Raw genomic sequence first — 21,398 nt, 5'->3', positions numbered from 1 at the left:
CCCCCTTGCAAAACCAGGTGGTTTTGCGATAGGCCCTTTTGATGTCACCTCACTACGTTTTGGGCCCTTGCCTGCCGCGGGTACTTGGGCCTCCCACACAAGTGAGGCACCATTTTTACAGGGAGACCTGGGGGAACGCTGGGTGGTGGTAAATTTGTGTGAGCCCGGTGATGCCACAACTTTCCCACCCCAAAATGTGTGAAAAAAGTGATTTTTTCAGCTAAAATTGAGGTTTGCAGGGGATTCTGGGTAAGGAAACGTTGAGGGATCCACGCAAGCCATACCTCCCTGGAAGCCGCTGGGTGTCTAGTTTTCAGAAATGCGTGGGTTTGGTAGGTTTCCCCTGATGGCCGCCGAGCACCGGGTCAAAAACCAAAGTGACCACCCTTGCAAAACCAGGTGGTTTTGCGATAGGCCATTTTGATGTCACCTCACTACGTTTTGGGCCCTTGCCTGCCGCGGGTACTTGGGCCTCCCACACAAGTGAGGCAGCATTTTTACCGGGAGACCTGGGGGAACGCTGGGTGGTGGTAAATTTGTGTGAGCCCGGTGATGCCACAACTTTCCCACCCCAAAATGTGTGAAAAAAGTGATTTTTTCAGCTAAAATTGAGGTTTGCAGGGGATTCTGGGTAAGGAAACGTTGGGGGATACACGCAAGCCATACCTCCCTGGAAGCCGCCGGGTGTCTAGTTTTCAGGAATGCGTGGATTTGGTAGGTTTCCCTAGATGGCCGCCGGGCACCGGGTCAAAAACCAAAGTGACCCCCCTTGCAAAACCAGGTGGTTTTGCGATAGGCCATTTTGATGTCACCTCACTACGTTTTGGGCCCTTGCCTGCCGCGGGTACTTGGGCCTCCCACACAAGTGAGGCACCATTTTTACAGGGAGACCTGGGGGAACGCTGGGTGGTGGTAAATTTGTGTGAGCCCGGTGATGCCACAACTTTCCCACCCCAAAATGTGTGAAAAAAGTGATTTTTTCAGCTAAAATTGAGGTTTGCAGGGGATTCTGGGTAAGGAAACGTTGAGGGATCCACGCAAGCCATACCTCCCTGGAAGCCGCTGGGTGTCTAGTTTTCAGAAATGCGTGGGTTTGGTAGGTTTCCCTAGATGGCCGCCGAGCACCGGGTCAAAAACCAAAGTGACCCCCCTTGCAAAACCAGGTGGTTTTGCGATAGGCCATTTTGATGTCATCTCACTACGTTTTGGGCCCTTGCCTGCCGCGGGTACTTGGGCCTCCCACACAAGTGAGGCACCATTTTTACCGGGAGACCTGGGGGAACGCTGGGTGGTGGTAAATTTGTCTAAGCCCGGTGATGCCACAACATTCCCACCCCAAAATGTGTGAAAAAGTGATATTTTGCAGCTAAAATTGAGGTTTGCAGGGGATTCTGGGTAAGGAAACGTGGGGGATCCACGCAAGCCATACCTCCCTGGAAGCCGCCGGGTGTCTAGTTTTCAGAAATGCGTGGGTTTGGTAGGTTTCCCTAGATGGCCGCCGAGCACCGGGTCAAAAACCAAAGTGACCCCCCTTGCAAAACTAGGTGGTTTTGCGATAGGCCATTTTGATGTCGCCTCACTACGTTTTGGGCCCTTGCCTGCCGCGGGTACTTGGGCCTCCCACACAAGTGAGGCACCATTTTTACCGGGAGACCTCAAGGAACGCTGGGTGGTGGTAAATTTGTGTGAGCCCGGTGATGCCACAACTTTCCCACCCCAAAATGTGTGAAAAAAGTGATTTTTTCTGCTAAAATTGAGGTTTGCAGGGGATTCTGGGTAAGGAAACGTTGAGGGATCCACGCAAGCCATACCTTCCTGGAAGCCGCCACGTGTCTAGTTTTCAGAAATGCGTGGGCTTGGTAGGTGTACCTAGATGGCCGCCGAGCACCGGGTCAAAAACCAAAGTGACCCCCCTTGCAAAACCAGGTGGTTTTGCGTTAGCCATTTTGATGTCGCCTCACTACGTTTTGGGCCCTTGCCTGCCGCGGGTACTTGGGCCTCCCACACAAGTGAGGCACCATTTTTACCGGGAGACCTGGGGGAACGCTGGGTGGTGGTAAATTTGTGTGAGCCCGGTGATGCCACAACTTTCCCACCCCAAAATGTGTGAAAAAAGTGATTTTTTCAGCTAAAATTGAGGTTTGCAGGGGATTCTGGGTAAGGAAACGTTGGGGGATACACGCAAGCCATACCTCCCTGGAAGCCGCCGGGTGTCTAGTTTTCAGGAATGCGTGGGTTTGGTAGGTTTCCCTAGATGGCCGCCGAGCACCGGGTCAAAAACCAAAGTGACCCCCCTTGCAAAACCAGGTGGTTTGGCGATAGGCCATTTTGATGTCACCTCACTACGTTTTGGGCCCTTGCCTGCCGCGGGTACTTGGGCCTCCCACACAAGTGAGGCACCATTTTTACAGGGAGACCTGGGGGAACGCTGGGTGGTGGTAAATTTGTGTGAGCCCGGTGATGCCACAACTATCCCACCCCAAAATGTGTGAAAAAAGTGATTTTTTCAGCTAAAATTGAGGTTTGCAGGGGATTCTGGGTAAGGAAACGTTGAGGGATCCATGCAAGCCATACCTCCCTGGAAGCCGCCGGGTGTCTAGTTTTCAGAAATGCGTGGGTTTGGTAGGTTTCCCTAGATGGCCGCCGAGCACCGGGTCAAAAACCAAAGTGACCCCCCTTGCAAAACCAGGTGGTTTTGCGTTAGCCATTTTGATGTCGCCTCACTAAGTTTTGGGCCCTTGCCAGCCACGGGTACTTGGGCCTCCCAACAAGTGAGGCACCATTTTTACCGGGAGACCTGGGGGAACGCTGGGTGGTGGTAAATTTGTGTGAGCCCGGTGATGCCACAACTTTTCCACCCCAAAATGTGTGAAAAAAGTGATTTTTTCAGCTAAAATTGAGGTTTGCAGGGGATTCTGGGTAAGGAAACGTTGGGAGATCCACGCAAACCATACCTCCCTGGAAGCCGCCGGGTGTCTAATTTTCAGAAATGCGTGGGTTTGGTAGGTTTCCCTAGATGGCCGCCGAGCACCGGGTCAAAAACCAAAGTGACCCCCCTTGCAAAACCAGGTGGTTTTGCGTTAGCCATTTTGATGTCGCCTCACTACGTTTTGGGCCCTTGCCTGCCGCGGGTACTTGGGCCTCCCACACAAGTGAGGCACCATTTTTACCGGGAGACCTGGGGGAACGCTGGGTGGTGGTAAATTTGTGTGAGCCCGGTGATGCCACAACTTTCCCACCCCAAAATGTGTGAAAAAAGTGATTTTTTCAGCTAAAATTGAGGTTTGCAGGGGATTCTGGGTAAGGAAACGTTGGGGGATCCACGCAAGCCATACCTCCCTGGAAGCCGCCGGGTGTCTAGTTTTCAGAAATGCATGGGTTTGGTAGGTTTCCCTAGATGGCCGCCGAGCACCGGGTCAAAAACCAAAGTGACCCCCCTTGCAAAACCAGGTGGTTTTGCGATGGCCATTTTGATGTCGCCTCACTACGTTTTGGGCCCTTGCCTGCCGCGGGTACTTGAGCCTCCCACACATGTGAGGCATAATTTTTACCGGGAGACCTGGGGGAACGCTGGGTGGTGGTAAATTTGTGTGAGCCCGGTGATGCCACAACTTTCCCACCCCAAAATGTGTGAAAAAAGTGATTTTTTCAGCAAAAATTGAGGTTTGCAGGGGATTCTGGGTAAGGAAACGTTGAGGGATCCATGCAAGCCATACCTCCCTGGAAGCCACCGGGTGTCTAGTTTTCAGAAATGCGTGGGTTTGGTAGGTTTCCCTAGATGGCCGCCGAGCACCGGGTCAAAAACCAAAGTGACCCCCCTTGCAAAACCAGGTGGTTTTGCGATAGGCCATTTTGATGTCATCTCACTACGTTTTGGGCCCTTGCCTGCCGCGGGTACTTGGGCCTCCCACACAAGTGAGGCACCATTTTTACCGGGAGACCGGGGGGAACGCTGGGTGGTGGTAAATTTGTGTGAGCCCGGTGATGCCACAACTTTCCCACCACAAAATATGTGAAAAAAGTGATTTTTTCAGCAAAAATTGAGGTTTGCAGGGGATTCTGGGTAAGGAAACGTTGAGGGATCCACGCTAGCCATACCTCCCTGGAAGCTGCCGGGTGTCTAGTTTTCAGAAATGTGTGGGTTTGGTAGGTTTCCCTACATGGCCGCCGAGCACCGGGTCAAAAACCAAAGTGACCCCCCTTGCAAAACCAGGTGGTTTTGCGATAGGCCATTTTGATGTCATCTCAATACGTTTTGGGCCCTTGCCTGCCGCGGGTACTTGGGCCTCCCACACAAGTGAGGCACCATTTTTACCGGGAGACCTGGGGGAACGCTGGGTGGTGGTAAATTTGTGTGAGCCCGGTGATGCCACAACTTTCCCACCCCAAAATGCGTGAAAAAAGTGATTTTATCAGCTAAAATTGAGGTTTGCAGGGGATTCTGGGTAAGGAAACGTTGGGGGATCCACGCAAACCATACCTCCCTGGAAGCCGCCGGGTGTCTAGTTTTCAGAAATGCGTGGGTTTGGTAGGTTTCCCTAGATGGCCGCCGAGCACCGGGTCAAAAACCAAAGTGACCCCCCTTGCAAAACCAGGTGGTTTTGCGTTAGCCATTTTGATGTCGCCTCACTACGTTTTGGGCCCTTGCCTGCCGCGGGTACTTGGGCCTCCCACACAAGTGAGGCACCATTTTTACCGGGAGACCTGGGGGAACGCTGGGTGGTGGTAAATTTGTGTGAGCCTGGTGGTGCCACAACTTTACCACCCCAAAATGTGTGAAAAAACTGATTTTTTGAGCAAAAATTGAGGTTTGCAGGGGATTCTGGGTAAGGAAACGTTGAGGGATCCACGCAAGCCATACCTCCCTGGAAGCCGCCGGGTGTCTATTTTTCAGAAATGCGTGGGTTTGGTAGGTTTTCCTAGATGGCCGCCGAGCACCAGCTCAAAAACCAAAGTGACCCCCCCTTGCAAAACCAGGTGGTTTTGCGATAGGCCATTTTGATGTCATCTCACTACGTTTTGGGCCCTTGCCTGCCGCGGGTACTTGGGCCTCCCAACAAGTGAGGCACCATTTTTACCGGGAGACCTGGGGGAACGCTGGGTGGTGGTAAATTTGTGTGAGCCCGGTGATGCCACAACTTTCCCACCCCAAAATGTGTGAAAAAAGTGATTTTTTCAGCTAAAATTGAGGTTTGCAGGGGATTCTGGGTAAGGAAACGTTGGGGGATCCACGCAAACCATACCTCCCTGGAAGCCGCCGGGTGTCTAGTTTTCAGAAATGCGTGGGTTTGGTAGGTTTCCCTAGATGGCCGCCGAGCACCGGTTCAAAAACCAAAGTGACCCCCCTTGCAAAACCAGGTGGTTTTGCGTTAGCCATTTTGATGTCGCCTCACTACGTTTTGGGCCCTTGCCTGCCGCGGGTACTTGGGCCTCCCACACAAGTGAGGCACCATTTTTACCGGGAGACCTGGGGGAACGCTGGGTGGTGGTAAATTTGTGTGAGCCCGGTGATGCCACAACTTTCCCACCCCAAAATGTGTGAAAAAAGTGATTTTTTCAGCTAAAATTGAGGTTTGCAGGGGATTCTGGGTAAGGAAACGTTGAGGGATCCACGCAAGCCATACCTCCCTGGAAGCCGCTGGGTGTCTAGTTTTCAGAAATGCGTGGGTTTGGTAGGTTTCCCTAGATGGCCGCCGAGCACCGGGTCAAAAACCAAAGTGACCCCCCTTGCAAAACCAGGTGGTTTTGCGATAGGCCATTTTGATGTCATCTCACTACGTTTTGGGCCCTTGCCTGCCGCGGGTACTTGGGCCTCCCACACAAGTGAGGCACCATTTTTACCGGTAGACCTGGGGGAACGCTGGGTGGTGGTAAATTTGTGTGAGCCCGGTGATGCCACAACTTTCCCACCCCAAAATGTGTGAAAAAAAGTGATTTTTTCTGCTAAAATTGAGGTTTGCAGGGGATTCTGGGTTTGGAAACGTTGGGGGATCCACGCAAGCCATACCTCCCTGGAAGCCGCCGGGTGTCTAGTTTTCAGAAATGCGTGGGTTTGGTAGGTTTCCTGTTAGACCTGGCACCTTGGCGTGAGTCTCCCTTCCTCTTTTTGTCGCTGTGCCTCATGTGATTTTATGGTGTTGGCCGCTCAGCGCGCTGTGCCACTGCCAACCAGTGACACGGTGCGAGTGCTCCCTTTATAAATTGTATGTGTTGGTTGGATTCCATGATTGGATTGTTTGATTTACTATCAGACCCCAGTAAAGTGCGCCAGGAGCGCCAGGGCATGTAAAGGCAAACGCCGCTGGTGGGCTTGCAGCACGGGTTGTGCCACCCACGGAAGCGGCCGGTAAAATACGTCTAAGGTCTGCCGTCGCAGAGCCTGCGTGCAGTCTGGTACTGACGCGCCGACCGACAAGTGCCCACACTTGCCGGTCCCCGAAACCTTCCCTTAGCTGCATGTTAGTCACCCCTCTGGTAGGCCCACGGGCAGGGTGCATTGTGAGCCTGAGGTAGGACAAGCCTAGATGCGTGGCATGTCCTGGTAGTGAATGACCGCCATTTTGTTGTTCACTACTGTAAGGCTACCCTGTTCTCATAGGCCAGTATGGGCGGCCTGGATTATTACACCCTATGATCCTAACCGACCCAGGGAACATGGTAGGAGATCGAGTTTAGTATGCCTGAACTCGGAATGATAAGGTACATCTTTTCGCAAGGTTTATTTTAATATTCCGGGTTTGCAAATGTCACTTTTTAGAAAGTTGGCCTTTGCTTGCCTAACCATCTCAGCCGCCTCTGCGTGATGTGTATCTGATGTCTGGCTGGTGTGAGTGACAGGGCTGGGGGAACCCAGATGGGCAGGGCTAGGTAGCCTGGTATGAATAGGACGATCGACAGGTAGATGGGTGGGAGGAGTGCTCCTAGGCTCTGAATAGGACAGTGCTCCGCTACCTCGATGCCGGCTCCACCCCCTGTGGAGCGTCTGATGACTCTGCCCTGCACTCTGAAAGAAGAAGCCTGCATCACGTAAACAAAGTGCTCAGAAACCGGACTGAACTAGGCAAGGGCCCCCCTGGCCTGGGAGAACAAAAGATTTGTGGTATAAATGGAGGAGCCCTGCTCCTAAGAAACCAGATCCGCTTTTGACCAAGAAGAATCTCTGCCTGAGGAGGAGGCACCGGGAAAGCTGTAGGAGGAAGACTGTCCCTATCCTGGGGGATTGGCCTGCAGTGGTGACCTCGCTGCCAAAGGGGAGAAGAGAAACTGTTGCTGAAGACTTTGCTTTATTCTTACTTTCAAGACTTGTGCTTTTCCAAAACGATCTCCAAGGGCTTGGAACTGAGCTTGCCCCCTGAACGGAGCCCCAGGACCATTGGGCTCTACCTGATCTTCACTCGCCTGCTGCTAGACCGTGGTGCCCTTTCCCTCGCCGGAGCTGTGACCCTCGTGCCGCAGTCCCTCCCTGAGCCGTGACCCGGACTGCTTAGCCGCCCCCGCCTTGGGAAGAGCCTCGCTCGATCGGAGCCGCTCCCCCTACGCTGTGCTGGGCTGCCCCGTCACCTCGCTCGCTGGAGGCTCGCTGCGCACCTTCACCCTCCCGCCGGAATCGGCGTTTGTGAGCATCTCCAAGCCTCGGACGGCCCGGACGTATCTGCGTGCCCGGCTGCCCCGCTTTGTTCACCCGCCACCTGCAACACCCGCTCCTGTCGTGAGCCTGAAGATCAGACACCCATCGTGAAGTGTGGGAGCCCCGGACGCCGCCTCGCTCTTCTGAGGAAGAGTCGCTGACATCCCGCACCCACCTTCGCGTCAAGAAACAAGGTACTGTGCTTACACCCTCGACCACGAGCTCGCATCGGATCCAGGGTCCGCACCGTTCTGATTTCCCTGTCATCTGCTGTGGGCTTCCAAGTCGCCGCCTCAGCCTGGAGTGTGCTGAGGCCTACAGTCACCTTGTGCCCGCCTAAAGAACTTTCCGCACAAAGAGAACTTGACCGTATTCCTAAGAATTGTGGCCCCATCAGATCAACGTTACTGGGCCTTGTATTTACCTCTGCTGAAACTACATAAAAGCTTATTTTTATATACTACCGGATTGGTGTCCATTTGTGGTGCATGCAAGGGGTTTACTGTATGTGTAATTGCATTTGCTTAACCGTGTACGCCTGAGACTTAGCCTAGACTGCTCGCGCCACGCACCTAGAGGGTGAGCAGGGGTTATTCTGGGGAGTCATCCTTCGCCCTGACAAGAAGTAAAGGGTCCCTGCTTGTTGTGGGTTCACACCTGCGTCAACCAGAGCCCCGTCATTTCTAACATTTCCCTAGATGGCCGCCGAGCACCGGGTCAAAAACCAAAGTGACCCCCCTTGCAAAACCGGGTGGTTTTGAGATAGGCCATTTTGATGTCACCTCACTACGTTTTGGGCCCTTGCCTGCCGCGGGTACTTGGGCCTCCCTCACAAGTGAGGCACCATTTTTACCGGGAGACCTGGGGGAACGCTGGGTGGTGGTAAATTTGTCTAAGCCCAGTGATGCCACAACATTCCCACCCCAAAATGTGTGAAAAAGTGATTTTTGCAGCTAAAATTGAGGTTTGCAGGGGATTCTGGGTAAGGAAACGTTGGGGGATCCACGCAAGCCATACCTTCCTGGAAGCCGCCACGTGTCTAGTTTTCAGAAATGCGTGGGCTTGGTAGGTTTCCCTAGATGGCCGCCGAGCACCGGGTCAAAAACCAAAGTGACCCCCCTTGCAAAACCAGGTGGTTTTGCGTTAGCCATTTTGATGTCGCCTCACTACGTTTTGGGCCCTTGCCTGCCGCGGGTACTTGGGCCTCCCACACAAGTGAGGCACCATTTTTACCGGGAGACCTGGGGGAACGCTGGGTGGTGGTAAATTTGTGTGAGCCCGGTGATGCCACAACTTTCCCACCCCAAAATGTGTGAAAAAAGTGATTTTTTCAGCTAAAATTGAGGTTTGCAGGGGATTCTGGGTAAGGAAACGTTGGGGGATCCACGCAAGCCATACCTCCCTGGAAGCCGCCGGGTGTCTAGTTTTCAGAAATGCATGGGTTTGGTAGGTTTCCCTAGATGGCCGCCGAGCACCGGGTCAAAAACCAAAGTGACCCCCCTTGCAAAACCAGGTGGTTTTGCGATGGCCATTTTGATGTCGCCTCACTACGTTTTGGGCCCTTGCCTGCCGCGGGTACTTGAGCCTCCCACACATGTGAGGCATAATTTTTACCGGGAGACCTGGGGGAACGCTGGGTGGTGGTAAATTTGTGTGAGCCCGGTGATGCCACAACTTTCCCACCCCAAAATGTGTGAAAAAAGTGATTTTTTCAGCTAAAATTGAGGTTTGCAGGGGATTCTGGGTAAGGAAACGTTGGGGGATACACGCAAGCCATACCTCCCTGGAAGCCGCCGGGTGTCTAGTTTTCAGGAATGCGTGGGTTTGGTAGGTTTCCCTAGATGGCCGCCGAGCACCGGGTCAAAAACCAAAGTGACCCCCCTTGCAAAACCAGGTGGTTTGGCGATAGGCCATTTTGATGTCACCTCACTACGTTTTGGGCCCTTGCCTGCCGCGGGTACTTGGGCCTCCCACACAAGTGAGGCACCATTTTTACAGGGAGACCTGGGGGAACGCTGGGTGGTGGTAAATTTGTGTGAGCCCGGTGATGCCACAACTTTCCCACCCCAAAATGTGTGAAAAAAGTGATTTTTTCAGCTAAAATTGAGGTTTGCAGGGGATTCTGGGTAAGGAAACGTTGAGGGATCCACGCAAGCCATACCTCCCTGGAAGCCGCCGGGTGTCTAGTTTTCAGAAATGCGTGGGTTTGGTAGGTTTCCCTAGATGGCCGCCGAGCACCGGGTCAAAAACCAAAGTGACCCCCCTTGCAAAACCAGGTGGTTTTGCGATGGGCCATTTTGATGTCATCTCACTAAGTTTTGGGCCCTTGCCTGCCGCGGGTACTTGGGCCTCCCACACAAGTGAGGCACCATTTTTACCGGGAGACCTGGGGGAACGCTGGGTGGTGGTAAATTTGTGTGAGCCCGGTGATGCCACAACTTTCCCACCCCAAAATGTGTGAAAAAAAGTGATTTTTTCTGCTAAAATTGAGGTTTGCAGGGGATTCTGGGTTTGGAAACGTTGGGGGATCCACGCAAGCCATACCTCCCTGGAAGCCGCCGGGTGTCTAGTTTTCAGAAATGCATGGGTTTGGTAGGTTTCCCTAGATGGCCGCCGAGCACCGGGTCAAAAACCAAAGTGACCCCCCTTGCAAAACCAGGTGGTTTTGAGATAGGCCATTTTGATGTCACCTCACTACGTTTTGGGCCCTTGCCTGCCGCGGGTACTTGGGCCTCCCACACAAGTGAGGCACCATTTTTCCCGGGAGACCTGGGGGAACGCTGGGTGGTGGTAAATTTGTGTAAGCCCGGTGATGCCACAACATTCCCACCCCAAAATGTGCGAAAAAGTGATTTTTTGCAGCTAAAATTGAGGTTTGCAGGGGATTCTGGGTAAGGAAACGTTGGGGGATCCACGCAAGCCATACCTCCCTGGAAGCCGCCGGGTGTCTAGTTTTCAGAAATGCATGGGTTTGGTAGGTTTCCCTAGATGGCCGTCGAGCACCGGGTCAAAAACCAAAGTGACCCCCCTTGCAAAACTAGGTGGTTTTGCGATAGGCCATTTTGATGTCGCCTCACTACGTTTTGGGCCCTTGCCTGCCGCGGGTACTTGGGCCTCCCACACAAGTGAGGCACCATTTTTACCGGGAGACCTGAGGAACGCTGGGTGGTGGTAAATTTGTGTGAGCCCGGTGATGCCACAACTTTCCCACCCCAAAATGTGTGAAAAAAGTGATTTTTTCTGCTAAAATTGAGGTTTGCAGGGGATTCTGGGTAAGGAAACGTTGAGGGATCCACGCAAGCCATACCTTCCTGGAAGCCGCCACGTGTCTAGTTTTCAGAAATGCGTGGGCTTGGTAGGTTTCCCTAGATGGCCGCCGAGCACCGGGTCAAAAACCAAAGTGACCCCCCTTGCAAAACCAGGTGGTTTTGCGTTAGCCATTTTGATGTCGCCTCACTACGTTTTGGGCCCTTGCCTGCCACGGGTACTTGGGCCTCCCAACAAGTGAGGCACCATTTTTACCGGGAGACCTGGGGGAACGCTGGGTGGTGGTAAATTTGTGTGAGCCCGGTGATGCCACAACTTTCCCACCCCAAAATGTGTGAAAAAAGTGATTTTTTCAGCCAAAATTGAGGTTTGCAGGGGATTCTGGGTAAGGAAACGTTGGGAGATCCACGCAAACCATACCTCCCTGGAAGCCGCCGGGTGTCTAATTTTCAGAAATGCGTGGGTTTGGTAGGTTTCCCTAGATGGCCGCCGAGCACCGGGTCAAAAACCAAAGTGACCCCCCTTGCAAAACCAGGTGGTTTTGCGTTAGCCATTTTGATGTCGCCTCACTACGTTTTGGGCCCTTGCCTGCCGCGGGTACTTGGGCCTCCCACATCAGTGAGGCACCATTTTTACCGGGAGACCTGGGGGAACGCTGGGTGGTGGTAAATTTGTGTAAGCCCGGTGATGCCACAACTTTCCCACCCCAAAATGTGTGAAAAAAGTGATTTTTTCAGCTAAAATTGAGGTTTGCAGGGGATTCTGGGTAAGGAAACGTTGGGGGATCCACGCAAGCCATACCTCCCTGGAAGCCGCCGGGTGTCTAGTTTTCAGAAATGCATGGGTTTGGTAGGTTTCCCTAGATGGCCGCCGAGCACCGGGTCAAAAACCAAAGTGACCCCCCTTGCAAAACTAGGTGGTTTTGTGATAGGCCATTTTGATGTCGCCTCACTACGTTTTGGGCCCTTGCCTGCCGCGGGTACTTGGGCCTCCCACACAAGTGAGGCACCATTTTTACCGGGAGACCTGGGGGAACGCTGGGTGGTGGTAAATTTGTGTGAGCCCGGTGATGCCACAACTTTCCCACCCCAAAATGTGTGAAAAAAGTGATTTTTTCTGCTAAAATTGAGGTTTGCAGGGGATTCTGGGTAAGGAAACGTTGGGGGATCCACGCAAGCCATACCTTCCTGGAAGCCGCCACGTGTCTAGTTTTCAGAAATGCATGGGTTTGGTAGGTTTCCCTAGATGGCCGCCGAGCACCGGGTCAAAAACCAAAGTGACCCCCCTTGCAAAACCAGGTGGTTTTGCGTTAGCCATTTTGATGTCGCCTCACTACGTTTTGGGCCCTTGCCTGCCACGGGTACTTGGGCCTCCCAACAAGTGAGGCACCATTTTTACCGGGAGACCTGGGGGAACGCTGGGTGGTGGTAAATTTGTGTGAGCCCGGTGATGCCACAACTTTCCCACCCCAAAATGTGTGAAAAAAGTGATTTTTTCAGCTAAAATTGAGGTTTGCAGGGGATTCTGGGTAAGGAAACGTTGGGAGATCCACGCAAACCATACCTCCCTGGAAGCCGCCGGGTGTCTAGTTTTCAGAAATGCGTGGGTTTGGTAGGTTTCCCTAGATGGCCGCCGAGCACCGGGTCAAAAACCAAAGTGACCCCCCTTGCAAAACCAGGTGGTTTTGCGTTAGCCATTTTGATGTCGCCTCACTACGTTTTGGGCCCTTGCCTGCCGCGGGTACTTGGGCCTCCCACACAAGTGAGGCACCATTTTTACCGAGAGACCTGGGGGAACGCTGGGTGGTGGTTAATTTGTGTGAGCCTGGTGATGCCACAACTTTCCCACCCCAAAATGTGTGAAAAAAGTGATTTTTTCAGCTAAAATTGAGGTTTGCAGGGGATTCTGGGTAAGGAAACGTTGGGGGATCCACGCAAGCCATACCTCCCTGGAAGCCGCCGGGTGTCTAGTTTTCAGAAATGCGTGGATTTGGTAGGTTTCCCTAGATGGCCGCCGAGCACCGGGTCAAAAACCAAAGTGACCCCCCTTGCAAAACCAGGTGGTTTTGCGTTAGCCATTTTGATGTCGCCTCACTACGTTTTGGGCCCTTGCCTGCCACGGGTACTTGGGCCTCCCAACAAGTGAGGCACCATTTTTACCGGGAGACCTGGGGGAACACTGGGTGGTGGTAAATTTGTGTGAGCCCGGTGATGCCACAACTTTCCCACCCCAAAATGTGTGAAAAAAGTGATTTTTTCAGCTAAAATTGAGGTTTGCAGGGGATTCTGGGTAAGGAAACGTTGGGAGATCCACGCAAACCATACCTCCCTGGAAGCCGCCGGGTGTCTAGTTTTCAGAAATGCGTGGGTTTGGTAGGTTTCCCTAGATGGCCGCCGAGCACCGGGTCAAAAACCAAAGTGACCCCCCTTGCAAAACCAGGTGGTTTTGCGGTAGCCATTTTGATGTCGCCTCACTACGTTTTGGGCCCTTGCCTGCCGCGGGTACTTGGGCCTCCCACACAAGTGAGGCACCATTTTTACCGTGAGACCTGGGGGAACGCTGGGTGGTGGTTAATTTGTGTGAGCCTGGTGATGCCACAACTTTCCCACCCCAAAATGTGTGAAAAAAGTGATTTTTTCAGCTAAAATTGAGGTTTGCAGGGGATTCTGGGTAAGGAAACATTGGGGGATCCACGCAAGCCATACCTCCCTGGAAGCCGCCGGGTGTCTAGTTTTCAGAAATGCGTGGATTTGGTAGGTTTCCCTAGATGGCCGCCGAGCACCGGGTCAAAAACCAAAGTGACCCCCCTTGAAAAACCAGGTGGGTTTGCGTTAGCCATTTTGATGTCGCCTCACTACGTTTTGGGCCCTTGCCTGCCGCAGGTACTTGGGCCTCCCAACAAGTGAGGCACCATTTTTACCGGGAGACCTGGGGGAACGCTGGGTGGTGGTAAATTTGTGTGAGCCCGGTGATGCCACAACTTTCCCACCCCAAAATGTGTGAAAAAAGTGATTTTTTCAGCTAAAATTGAGGTTTGCAGGGGATTCTGGGTAAGGAAACGTTGGGGGATCCACGCAAACCATACCTCCCTGGAAGCCGCCGGGTGTCTAGTTTTCAGAAATGCGTGGGTTTGGTAGGTTTCCCTAGATGGCCGCCGAGCACCGGGTCAAAAACCAAAGTGACCCCCCTTGCAAAACCAGGTGGTTTTGCATTAGCCATTTTGATGTCGCCTCACTACGTTTTGGGCCCTTGCCTGCCGCGGGTACTTGGGCCTCCCACACAAGTGAGGCACCATTTTTACCGGGAGACCTGGGGGAACGCTGGGTGGTGGTAAATTTGTGTGAGCCCGGTGATGCCACAGCTTTCCCACCCCAAAATGTGTGAAAAAAGTGATTTTTTCAGCTAAAATTGAGGTTTGCAGGGGATTCTGGGTAAGGAAACGTTGGGGGATCCACGCAAGCCATACCTCCCTGGAAGCCCCCGGGTGTCTAGTTTTAGGAAATGCGTGGATTTTGTAGGTTTCCCTAGATGGCCGCCGAGCACCGGGTCAAAAACCAAAGTGACCCCCCTTGCAAAACCAGGTGGTTTTGCGATAGGCCATTTTGATGTCACCTCACTACGTTTTGGGCCCTTGCCTGCCGCGGGTACTTGGGCCTCCCACACAAGTGAGGCACCATTTTTACCGGGAGACCTGGGGGAACGCTGGGTGGTGGTAAATTTGTGTAAGCCCGGTGATGCCACAACTTTCCCACCCCAAAACGTGTGAAAAAAGTGATTTTTTCAGCTAAAATTGAGGTTTGCAGGGGATTCTGGGTAAGGAAACGTTGGGGGATCCACGCAAGCCATACCTCCCTGGAAGCCGCCGGGTGTCTAGTTTTCAGAAATGCGTGGGTTTGGTAGGTTTCCCTAGATGGCCGCCGAGCACCGGGTCAAAAACCAAAGTGACCCCCCTTGCAAAACTAGGTGGTTTTGCGATGGCCATTTTGATGTCGCCTCACTACGTTTTGGGCCCTTGCCTGCCGCGGGTACTGGGCCCTCCCACACAAGTGAGGCACCATTTTTACTGGGAGACCTGGGGGAACGCTGGGTGGTGGTAAATTTGTGTGAGCCCGGTGATGCCACAACTTTCCCACCCCAAAATGTGTGAAAAAAGTGATTTTTTCTGCTAAAATTGAAGTTTGCAGGGGATTCTGGGTAAGAAAACGTTGGGGGATACACGCAAGCCATACCTCCCTGGAAGCCGCCGGGTGTCTAGTTTTCAGAAATGCTTGGGTTTGGTAGGTTTCCCTAGATGGCCGCCGAGCACCGGGTCAACAACCAAAGTGAACCCCCTTGCAAAACCAGGTGGTTTTGCGATAGGCCATTTTGATGTCGCCTCACTACGTTTTGGGCCCTTGCCTGCCGCGGATACTTGAGCCTCCCACACACGTGAGGCACCATTTTTACCGGGAGACCTGGGGGAACGCTGGGTGGTGGTAAATTTGTGTGAGCCCGGTGATGCCACAACTTTCCCACCCCAAAATGTGTGAAAAAAGTGATTTTTTCAGCAAAAAATGAGGTTTGCAGGGGATTCTGGGTAAGGAAACGTTGAGGGATTCACGCAAGCCATACCTCCCTGGAAGCCACCGGGTGTCTAGTTTTCAGAAATGCGTGGGTTTGGTAGGTTTCCCTAGATGGCCGCCGAGCACCGGGTCAAAAACCAAAGTGACCCCCCTTGCAAAACCAGGTGGTTTTGCGATAGGCCATTTTGATGTCATCTCACTACGTTTTGGGCCCTTGCCTGCCGCGGGTACTTGGGCCTCCCACACAAGTGAGGCACCATTTTTACCGGGAGACCGGGGGGAACGCTGGGTGGTGGTAAATTTGTGTGAGCCCGGTGATGCCACAACTTTCCCACCACAAAATGTGTGAAAAAAGTGATTTTTTCAGCAAAAATTGAGGTTTGCAGGGGATTCTGGGTAAGGAAACGTTGAGGGATCCACGCAAGCCATACCTCCCTGGAAGCTGCCGGGTGTCTAGTTTTCAGAAATGCGTGGGTTTGGTAGGTTTCCCTAGATGGCCGCCGAGCACCGGGTCAAAAACCAAAGTGACCCCCCTTGCAAAACCAGGTGGTTTTTCGATAGGCCATTTTGATGTCATCTCAATACGTTTTGGGCCCTTGCCTGCCGCGGGTACTTGGGCCTCCCACACAAGTGAGGCACCATTTTTACCGGGAGACCTGGGGGAACGCTGGGTGGTGGTAAATTTGTGTGAGCCCGGTGATGCCACAACTTTCCCACCCCAAAATGTGTGAAAAAAGTGATTTTTTCAGCTAAAATTGAGGTTTGCAGGGGATTCTGGGTAAGGAAACGTTGAGGGATCCACGCAAGCCATACCTCCCTGGAAGCCGCCGGGTGTCTAGTTTTCAGAAATGCGTGGGTTTGGTAGGTTTCCCTAGATGGCCGCCGAGCACCGGGTCAAAAACCAAAGTGACCCCCCTTGCAAAACCAGGTGGTTTTGCGATAGGCCATTTTGATGTCATCTCACTACGTTTTGGGCCCTTGCCTGCCGCGGGTACTTGGGCCTCCCACACAAGTGAGGCACCATTTTTACCGGGAGACCTGGGGGAACGCTGGGTGGTCGTAAATTTGTGTGAGCCCGGTGATGCCACAACTTTCCCACCCCAAAATGTGTGAAAAAAAGTGATTTTTTCTGTTAAAATTGAGGTTTGCAGGGGATTCTGGGTTTGGAAACGTTGGGGGATCCACGCAAGCCATACCTCCCTGGAAGCCGCCGGGTGTCTAGTTTTCAGAAATGCGTGGGTTTGGTAGGTTTCCCTAGATGGCCGCCGAGCACCGGGTCAAAAACCAAAGTGACCCCCCTTGCAAAACCAGGTGGTTTTGCGTTAGCCATTTTGATGTCGCCTCACTACGTTTTGGGCCCTTGCCTGCCACGGGTACTTGGGCCTCCCAACAAGTGAGGCACCATTTTTACCGGGAGACCTGGGGGAACGCTGGGTGGTGGTAAATTTGTGTGAGCCCGGTGATGCCACAACTTTCCCACCCCAAAATGTGTGAAAAAAGTGATTTTTTCAGCTAAAATTGAGGTTTGCAGGGGATTCTGGGTAAGGAAACGTTGGGAGATCCACGCAAACCATACCTCCCTGGAAGCCGCCGGGTGTCTAGTTTTCAGAAATGCGTGGGTTTGGTAGGTTTCCCTAGATGGCCGCCGAGCACCGGGTCAAAAACCAAAGTGACCCCCCTTGCAAAACCAGGTGGTTTTGCGTTAGCCATTTTGATGTCGCCTCACTACGTTTTGGGCCCTTGCCTGCCGCGGGTACTTGGGCCTCCCACACAAGTGAGGCACCATTTTTACCGAGAGACCTGGGGGAACGCTGGGTGGTGGTTAATTTGTGTGAGCCTGGTGATGCCACAACTTTCCCACCCCAAAATGTGTGAAAAAAGTGATTTTTTCAGCTAAAATTGAGGTTTGCAGGGGATTCTGGGTAAGGAAACGTTGGGGGATCCACGCAAGCCATACCTCCCTGGAAGCCGCCGGGTGTCTAGTTTTCAGAAATGCGTGGATTTGGTAGGTTTCCCTAGATGGCCGCCGAGCACCGGGTCAAAAACCAAAGTGACCCCCCTTGCAAAACCAGGTGGTTTTGCGTTAGCCATTTTGATGTCGCCTCACTACGTTTTGGGCCCTTGCCTGCCACGGGTACTTGGGCCTCCCAACAAGTGAGGCACCATTTTTACCGGGAGACCTGGGGGAACACTGGGTGGTGGTAAATTTGTGTGAGCCCGGTGATGCCACAACTTTCCCACCCCAAAATGTGTGAAAAAAGTGATTTTTTCAGCTAAAATTGAGGTTTGCAGGGGATTCTGGGTAAGGAAACGTTGGGAGATCCACGCAAACCATACCTCCCTGGAAGCCGCCGGGTGTCTAGTTTTCAGAAATGCGTGGGTTTGGTAGGTTTCCCTAGATGGCCGCCGAGCACCGGGTCAAAAACCAAAGTGACCCCCCTTGCAAAACCAGGTGGTTTTGCGGTAGCCATTTTGATGTCGCCTCACTACGTTTTGGGCCCTTGCCTGCCGCGGGTACTTGGGCCTCCCACACAAGTGAGGCACCATTTTTACCGGGAGACCTGGGGGAACGCTGGGTGGTGGTTAATTTGTGTGAGCCTGGTGATGCCACAACTTTCCCACCCCAAAATGTGTGAAAAAAGTGATTTTTTCAGCTAAAATTGAGGTTTGCAGGGGATTCTGGGTAAGGAAACATTGGGGGATCCACGCAAGCCATACCTCCCTGGAAGCCGCCGGGTGTCTAGTTTTCAGAAATGCGTGGATTTGGTAGGTTTCCCTAGATGGCCGCCGAGCACCGGGTCAAAAACCAAAGTGACCCCCCTTGAAAAACCAGGTGGGTTTGCGTTAGCCATTTTGATGTCGCCTCACTACGTTTTGGGCCCTACCCTGCCGCAGGTACTTGGGCCTCCCAACAAGTGAGGCACCATTTTTACCGGGAGACCTGGGGGAACGCTGGGTGGTGGTAAATTTGTGTGAGCCCGGTGATGCCACAACTTTCCCACCCCAAAATGTGTGAAAAAAGTGATTTTTTCAGCTAAAATTGAGGTTTGCAGGGGATTCTGGGTAAGGAAACGTTGGGGGATCCACGCAAACCATACCTCCCTGGAAGCCGCCGGGTGTCTAGTTTTCAGAAATGCGTGGGTTTGGTAGGTTTCCCTAGATGGCCGCCGAGCACCGGGTCAAAAACCAAAGTGACCCCCCTTGCAAAACCAGGTGGTTTTGCATTAGCCATTTTGATGTCGCCTCACTACGTTTTGGGCCCTTGCCTGCCGCGGGTACTTGGGCCTCCCACACAAGTGAGGCACCATTTTTACCGGGAGACCTGGGGGAACGCTGGGTGGTGGTAAATTTGTGTGAGCCCGGTGATGCCACAGCTTTCCCACCCCAAAATGTGTGAAAAAAGTGATTTTTTCAGCTAAAATTGAGGTTTGCAGGGGATTCTGGGTAAGGAAACGTTGGGGGATCCACGCAAGCCATACCTCCCTGGAAGCCCCCGGGTGTCTAGTTTTAGGAAATGCGTGGATTTTGTAGGTTTCCCTAGATGGCCGCCGAGCACCGGGTCAAAAACCAAAGTGACCCCCCTTGCAAAACCAGGTGGTTTTGCGATAGGCCATTTTGATGTCACCTCACTACGTTTTGGGCCCTTGCCTGCCGCGGGTACTTGGGCCTCCCACACAAGTGAGGCACCATTTTTACCGGGAGACCTGGGGGAACGCTGGGTGGTGGTAAATTTGTGTAAGCCCGGTGATGCCACAACTTTCCCACCCCAAAACGTGTGAAAAAAGTGATTTTTTCAGCTAAAATTGAGGTTTGCAGGGGATTCTGGGTAAGGAAACGTTGGGGGATCCACGCAAGCCATACCTCCCTGGAAGCCGCCGGGTGTCTAGTTTTCAGAAATGCGTGGGTTTGGTAGGTTTCCCTAGATGGCCGCCGAGCACCGGGTCAAAAACCAAAGTGACCCCCCTTGCAAAACTAGGTGGTTTTGCGATGGCCATTTTGATGTCGCCTCACTACGTTTTGGGCCCTTGCCTGCCGCGGGTACTGGGCCCTCCCACACAAGTGAGGCACCATTTTTACTGGGAGACCTGGGGGAACGCTGGGTGGTGGTAAATTTGTGTGAGCCCGGTGATGCCACAACTTTCCCACCCCAAAATGTGTGAAAAAAGTGATTTTTTCTGCTAAAATTGAAGTTTGCAGGGGATTCTGGGTAAGAAAACGTTGGGGGATACACGCAAGCCATACCTCCCTGGAAGCCGCCGGGTGTCTAGTTTTCAGAAATGCTTGGGTTTGGTAGGTTTCCCTAGATGGCCGCCGAGCACCGGGTCAACAACCAAAGTGAACCCCCTTGCAAAACCAGGTGGTTTTGCGATAGGCCATTTTGATGTCGCCTCACTACGTTTTGGGCCCTTGCCTGCCGCGGATACTTGAGCCTCCCACACACGTGAGGCACCATTTTTACCGGGAGACCTGGGGGAACGCTGGGTGGTGGTAAATTTGTGTGAGCCCGGTGATGCCACAACTTTCCCACCCCAAAATGTGTGAAAAAAGTGATTTTTTCAGCAAAAAATGAGGTTTGCAGGGGATTCTGGGTAAGGAAACGTTGAGGGATTCACGCAAGCCATACCTCCCTGGAAGCCACCGGGTGTCTAGTTTTCAGAAATGCGTGGGTTTGGTAGGTTTCCCTAGATGGCCGCCGAGCACCGGGTCAAAAACCAAAGTGACCCCCCTTGCAAAACCAGGTGGTTTTGCGATAGGCCATTTTGATGTCATCTCACTACGTTTTGGGCCCTTGCCTGCCGCGGGTACTTGGGCCTCCCACACAAGTGAGGCACCATTTTTACCGGGAGACCGGGGGGAACGCTGGGTGGTGGTAAATTTGTGTGAGCCCGGTGATGCCACAACTTTCCCACCACAAAATGTGTGAAAAAAGTGATTTTTTCAGCAAAAATTGAGGTTTGCAGGGGATTCTGGGTAAGGAAACGTTGAGGGATCCACGCAAGCCATACCTCCCTGGAAGCTGCCGGGTGTCTAGTTTTCAGAAATGCGTGGGTTTGGTAGGTTTCCCTAGATGGCCGCCGAGCACCGGGTCAAAAACCAAAGTGACCCCCCTTGCAAAACCAGGTGGTTTTTCGATAGGCCATTTTGATGTCATCTCAATACGTTTTGGGCCCTTGCCTGCCGCGGGTACTTGGGCCTCCCACACAAGTGAGGCACCATTTTTACCGGGAGACCTGGGGGAACGCTGGGTGGTGGTAAATTTGTGTGAGCCCGGTGATGCCACAACTTTCCCACCCCAAAATGTGTGAAAAAAGTGATTTTTTCAGCTAAAATTGAGGTTTGCAGGGGATTCTGGGTAAGGAAACGTTGAGGGATCCACGCAAGCCATACCTCCCTGGAAGCCGCCGGGTGTCTAGTTTTCAGAAATGCGTGGGTTTGGTAGGTTTCCCTAGATGGCCGCCGAGCACCGGGTCAAAAACCAAAGTGACCCCCCTTGCAAAACCAGGTGGTTTTGCGATAGGCCATTTTGATGTCATCTCACTACGTTTTGGGCCCTTGCCTGCCGCGGGTACTTGGGCCTCCCACACAAGTGAGGCACCATTTTTACCGGGAGACCTGGGGGAACGCTGGGTGGTGGTAAATTTGTGTGAGCCCGGTGATGCCACAACTTTCCCACCCCAAAATGTGTGAAAAAAAGTGATTTTTTCTGTTAAAATTGAGGTTTGCAGGGGATTCTGGGTTTGGAAACGTTGGGGGATCCACGCAAGCCATACCTCCCTGGAAGCCGCCGGGTGTCTAGTTTTCAGAAATGCGTGGGTTTGGTAGGTTTCCCTAGATGGCCGCCGAGCACCGGGTCAAAAACCAAAGTGACCCCCCTTGCAAAACCAGGTGGTTTTGAGATAGGCCATTTTGATGTCACCTCACTACGTTTTGGGCCCTTGCCT

The sequence above is a fragment of the Triturus cristatus genome, chromosome 1_1 (assembly GCF_964204655.1).
Source record: "Triturus cristatus chromosome 1_1, aTriCri1.1, whole genome shotgun sequence".
Classification (NCBI taxonomy): domain Eukaryota; kingdom Metazoa; phylum Chordata; class Amphibia; order Caudata; family Salamandridae; genus Triturus; species Triturus cristatus.
Note: the sequence above shows the minus strand (reverse complement) of the source record.